The sequence below is a fragment of the Oryctolagus cuniculus genome, unplaced genomic scaffold (genome assembly GCF_964237555.1).
Source record: "Oryctolagus cuniculus unplaced genomic scaffold, mOryCun1.1 SCAFFOLD_79, whole genome shotgun sequence".
NCBI lineage: Eukaryota > Metazoa > Chordata > Mammalia > Lagomorpha > Leporidae > Oryctolagus > Oryctolagus cuniculus.
The window spans coordinates 67,122-73,121 of record NW_027208262.1 but is presented as its reverse complement, the minus strand read 5'-3'; positions in this window follow the sequence as shown (position 1 = coordinate 73,121).

Here is a 6,000-nt window from a genome sequence, read left to right as displayed (position 1 = left end):
ACAGCAGGCCATGGCTTTACCCACTGTGTTGGTACTGTGTGTGTTTGTGTGTGTGTATGTATTTTTATTTCAAAGACTCATTTATTTATTTGAAAGGCAAGGTTAGAGAGGGAGAGACATAAGAAAAGAGATCTTTCAACCTCTGGTTCACTCCCCAAATGTCCACAACAGCAGAGGCTGGGCCAAGCCAAAGCCTGGAGGCTGAACAGCAGATAATCTTTAGTTATTAATTTAAAATGAATAGGCTGTAGCTGGTGCTGTGGCATATAAGGTGAAGCCACCACCTGCAGTGCTGGCATCCCCTATGGGCACTGGTTCATATCCCAGCTGCTCTGCTTCTAATCTAGCTCCCTGCTAATGTGCCTGGGAAAGCAGCAGGAGATGGCCCAAATACTTGGGCCCCTGAATCCATGTGGGAGAACTGGAAGAAGCACCTGGCTTTGGATTAGCCCAGCTCCAGCTGCTTGCAGCCACGTGGGGAGTAAAACAGCAGACAGAACATCTCTGTCTATTTCTGTGTCTCTCTCTATAATTCTGTCTTTCAAATTAATAAATAAATCTTTAAAAAGGGTTTATTAACATATACTATAATCCAATCCAGGAACAGTAAGAGAAGCATTAAATATTGCTACCTATATTTTTATTTATTTTTTTATTTTTAAATTTTTTAAACTTTTATTTAGTAAATATAATTTTCCAAAGTACAGTTTATGGATTACAAAGGCTTCCCCCCCATAACTTCCCTCCCAACAGCACCCCTCCCATCTCCCACTCCCTCTCCCATTCCATTCATATCAAGATTAATTTTCAATTATCTTTATACACAGAAGATCGATTTAGTTTATATTCAGTTAAGATTTCATCAGTTTGCAGAACACAGAACATAAAGTGTAAAATACTGTTTGAGTACTAGTTATAGCATTACTTCACATTGGACAACACATTAAGGACAGAGATCCCACATAAGGAGTAAGCACACAGTTATTCCTGTTGTTGACTTAACAATCTGACACTCTTGTTTATGGCATCCGAAATCTCCCTGGGCTCTAGTCATGAGTTGCCAAGGCTATGGAAGCCTCTTGAGTTCACTGAGTTCGATCTTACTTAGACAAGGTCATAGTCAAAGTGGAAGTTCTCTCCTCCCTTCAGAGAAAGGTACCTCCTTCTTTGATGGCCTGTTCTTTCTACTGGGATCTCACTCACAGAGATCTTTTATTTAGGTCCTTTTTTTTTTCTTTTTTGCCAGAGTGGCTTTCTGCTGCTCCTCCGCACGCGGAGGAGCCACACCGGACCGGACGCTTGTTGTTCCCTTTTTTTACAAGTCCTTTCTATAGTAAAGTAAGAATAAGTAAACAGCAAACTCCCAAAGCAAGAATGAGTATAGAGAAGTGAGAAAGAATGAAGTAACGAACTTCCCCGCGAACTCTCCAATGCACTCTCCAACCAACCCACACCACCATGCCATCTCTCTCCTCCTATATAGTCCTCTCCACCAATCCGTGCTCTGCTACCCACACGCCGAGCGTGCCGCTCTCCTCCAATCAGGAGCGGCTCTTGCAGCTTATCAAGTTGGTAAGGGGCAGCTGGGTAGAAGCTGTACGCTCCTCTCCCAGCACCACATTGTGGGAGAGCAGATGCATAGAATAAGTCTTAATTCCAGTAACAGTATAGTCCGAGTTGCTCCCCACAGATCCCCCTTTCTTTTTAATTTTTTGGCGTTGATACGCGCCTGTGTAAAGTTCAGCGTGATCTTCATGCTATTGACTGTCTTGTTTGTCATGCTACTTCAGAGTTCCTTGAAAAATGTCCCATATTCAAGATCCCAGGGATTGGTTATTCATTGTTTTTCTTCCTCAAATAGAGTTTTTTTCTTCTAGCTCTTCTGCTGGTAGGTTTACCAACCGAATTCTTCTCTCAGGGGTCCATATTGGTTGTGCCGCACCCTGTGGAAAAAAACAAACGGCGCCTCGTATTCTTCTGAGTAAGGGGAACGGGCCTTTCCATTGGTTGTCCTGTAAATCCTTCCACATTATCCACTGTATTGATTCCTTATCAGCTGATTGAGCATGCATTTCTGCAGGTGTTTTACCGTTCTTTTTCTTGTTCAAAAAATTAATTGTATAAAGAGCTAGGGCCAAGGCATCCTTGTTGGATGTGGCCATTTCCCCTATTCCCCCTTTTTGTTTAATTATTAAATTTTTTAAATATAAGTGAGTGCGTTCTACCACAGCTTGCCCTTGTGGATTGTATGGAATACTGGTAATATGGGAGATTCCGAATTCTTTCAAAAATGCAGCAAAACGAGTTGATGTATACGCTGGGCCATTATCCATTTTGATCACATGAGGAACTCCCCAGGCTGCAAAAGCCTGCAAGCAGTGTTGGATTACTTGTTGTACTCCTTCTTTATTCATGGCTGTGGCCATAACTACACCTGAATATGTATCTACAGTGACGTGAACACAGCTTTGTCGCCCAAAAGAGGGGATATGTGTAACGTCCATCTGCCAGATATGTCCTGGTTTAAGGCCACGGGGATTGGCTCCCGCAGGAATCTTTGGAACTATGGTAACAACGCACTTTTCACAGGATCTAATAATATCTTCTGCTTGCTTGCAGGGAATATTAAATTTAAAACTTAAAGTGTGGGTGTTAACATGCCATTTAGAGTGATATTCTTTAGCTTGTTCCAAAGCGGTGCATGCAAGCAAGAATCTTGAATAATGATCTGCCATCATGTTTCCTCGAGTAAGTGGGCCAGGTAAATTAGAATGAGCTCTTATGTGGCCTATGTAAATAGCATGCTCTCTTTGATTTAATAACCCCTGAATTTCACTTAAATAAGAATAGACTGAGGAGGATTTAAGAATAAGGCACTGTGTAGCAAGCATCTGAACTGCATTCACCACATATGCACTATCAGACAGAATATTCATGGGTGCGCTCTCTCTGCGTAATACTGTTGCGATAATAGCTAATTCTGCATGTTGTGGAGAAGGGGATGCTGTTAAGACAAAATATCGTTGATTGTTAAATATAGCTGTTCCTGTTCCGCCTTTAGCTCCATCCATAAATATGGTAACTGCCCCTTGAATTGGATCCCTTCGCACCTTCTGCACCCGTTTTATTGAAACCTGTGTGCAGAAGTTAACAAATGGATGGCGAGGGTAGTGATTGTCAATCTCTATTTGTAGAATGAGAACTATGTATGCCCATTGCCAGCATTCCCTTGTAAAGGCTTCTACTGCCTCTTGAGCAAAGGGAACTACACATCGCTTTGGAGTCTTCCCCGCCATTTCTGTCACCTTTTTTATTGCTGTTAATATCAAATCAGCCACTGCTATGCCTTGGGTGTATAGTACACGCGGTGCATGTGAATGTGGGTATACAAACAACAAGGGTTCTCCTTGCCAAATGACTGCAAAGGGATACAGCTGTTCCATAAAAATTAATATTTCTAGGGCTTGTTGTGGATCACATCTTTCCATCTGCATTGCTTTAATTTGTTTTTCGATTTTCTGTAACGCCAAGCGGGCTTCTTTTGTCAATCTACGAGGGGAATCAAGCTGGGCATCTCCTTCTAAAATATTGAATAATGGCATCATATCTTCGGTGGTTAATTTACAATAGGGCCTCAACCAATTTAAATTGCCACATAATTTTTGGAAGTCATTAAGGGTCTGCAACCCATCTATTGCAATTTCAAATTCTAATGGGGTCACCTTTTCAGAAGTTACTTTAAGCCCTAAGTACTGTACTACTTCCCCTTTTTGTATCTTCTCTGGCGCTACTTGTAACCCAACTTTTTCCAAATATAATAGCAGCAGCTTATATGCTTCCATAAGGTGACTTTCACTTTCAGCCGTTATTAACAAGTCATCCATGTAGTGTAAAATTTGTACTTTTGGGCACTGTTGTCGAACCGGCTCTACTGCCTGGTCAACATATAGCTGGCATATGGCAGGACTGTTAGTCATTCCTTGGGGAAGCACCTTCCATTCATATCTTTTGTCGGGACCTTGATGATTAATGGAAGGTACGGTGAAAGCAAACCTCTGAATGTCTTGTTCATGTAGAGGTATGCTAAAAAAGCAGTCCTTCAGATCGAGTACTATTAATGGCCAATGCTTTGGGATCATAGTAGGAACCGGGAGTCCAGGTTGTAATGCCCCCATGGGTTGCATCTGCTGATTAACAGCCCGTAAATCATGCAACAACTGGTATTTCCCCGATTTTTTCTTTATCACGAATACTGGCGTATTCCATGGGGAGGTTGATGGTTGCAAATGGCCTGCCTCTAATTGTTGTAACACTATATCATTTACCGCAGCCAACTTTTCCTGGGTAAGGGGCCACTGTGGTATCCACTTTGGCTTGTTGTCCAGCCATGACAATGGTAGCGGCTGCATCTCAGTGGCCCCCACGAAAAACCCGTGTCCTGTCTTTTAAAATCGCCTTTGGGCTGGGCTAGGTCCCTTCTGCCTTCTCTGGAGCCTAATCCTCTCTCCTGATATCCCTTTTTATACATAATACGCCGTCCTGTAGAACTCTCCAATTGGTCCTCATTTGTTAATGTCAGTCCCAATTGTTCTAAAATGTCTCTTCCCCATAATGTGATGGGGAGTGCACTAACATAAGGTTGCACATTTCCCTTGTTCCCTTCTTGATCCTGCCAATGAAGCACCTGAGCACTTCTTGATGGTGTCATGGCCGCACCTAGGCCTACTAAAGTATTATCTCCTGGCTGAAGGGGCCATGACTTCGGCCAATCATTTTCTGAAATTATACTTACATCTGCACCTGTATCTAGCAGGCCCTGAATCGACTTTCCTCTAATGGTTAAGGTCCACAGAGGTCGATCTGCTAAAGATAGGGACAAGGCTGTAAATTTCTCCCCTTGGGGTCCATGAACATCCTGCGCTCCAATCATGATCAGCATTTGAGCCACAGGTTCTTCTGGCTTGATTTGAATAATACCCTTTGTAGATTGTATTAGCACTTTTAACTTATCAAAAGGTAATTGAATGACTCCGGTAATGACCATTAGGCCTCTTAAAGCATTTGTTTCTTTTCCTATGATTATTCCAAGTCCCTTATGCTCCGCTGAAATTGTTTCTGCCCTCGCCTCTATGGCTTGTGGCCCCATTTGAGGTGTTAGTACCGAATATTCGGTGGCTCGTAACTCTGCACAGTAAATATTTGGTTTTTGTATTGTTGGGACCGTGGCACCCACCAATTGTTTTGGCCCCAGGGTGCAGGGGCCCACATTCCGTTTTTTTGCTGCTGTCCATATACACCTGATCTTCTTATGGGGCCCGGCTCATTTGGCATCCTCAGGGGATTGCCTGCGCTATTCATTTTAAAGTAACATTCACTGACCCAATGATTCCCTCTTCTACAGCGTGGGCAAAGGCCTGGTCTTCTCGAGTTCTCTATGCCCTGCCGATCTCGGGCTGGAAATTTCACCCTACATTCCCTCATTAGATGCCCTTCTCAACCACATCTAAAGCATATTCGTCCCCTCATGTTCTGTCTAAATTGTCGGGTTACAGCTACTGCAGCATGTGATCCAGAAGCTACATCATCCATGACATCCCTACAGATTTTCAAAAAGGTAGGGATGTCTTTATGCTGCCATGGTCTAAGAGCTTCACGACATGTTTTATTGGCCTGTTCATACGCCAATCTTCTGACTAAGGGCATTGCTTCTTCCACAGTTTCAAAAATGTTTCCTGCTGCTTCCATTAATCTGTTCACGAAGTCAGCGTAAGGTTCAGTAGGGCCCTGTACTATCTTAGTTAGGCTGTGTCTTATTTCTCCTTTTCTGGGTATCACCTTCCAGGCTCTTCTTGCTATCTCTCTCACTTGTAAGAGGACAGCTGTTGGTAATCGGGCCTGCTCATCAGGATTGGCAAATCGCCCTTCTCCATTTAACATTTCCTCATCCCATGCTTGATTCCCTGCTTGATAGTTCTGCTTTGAATATTCTCGCGCGAATTC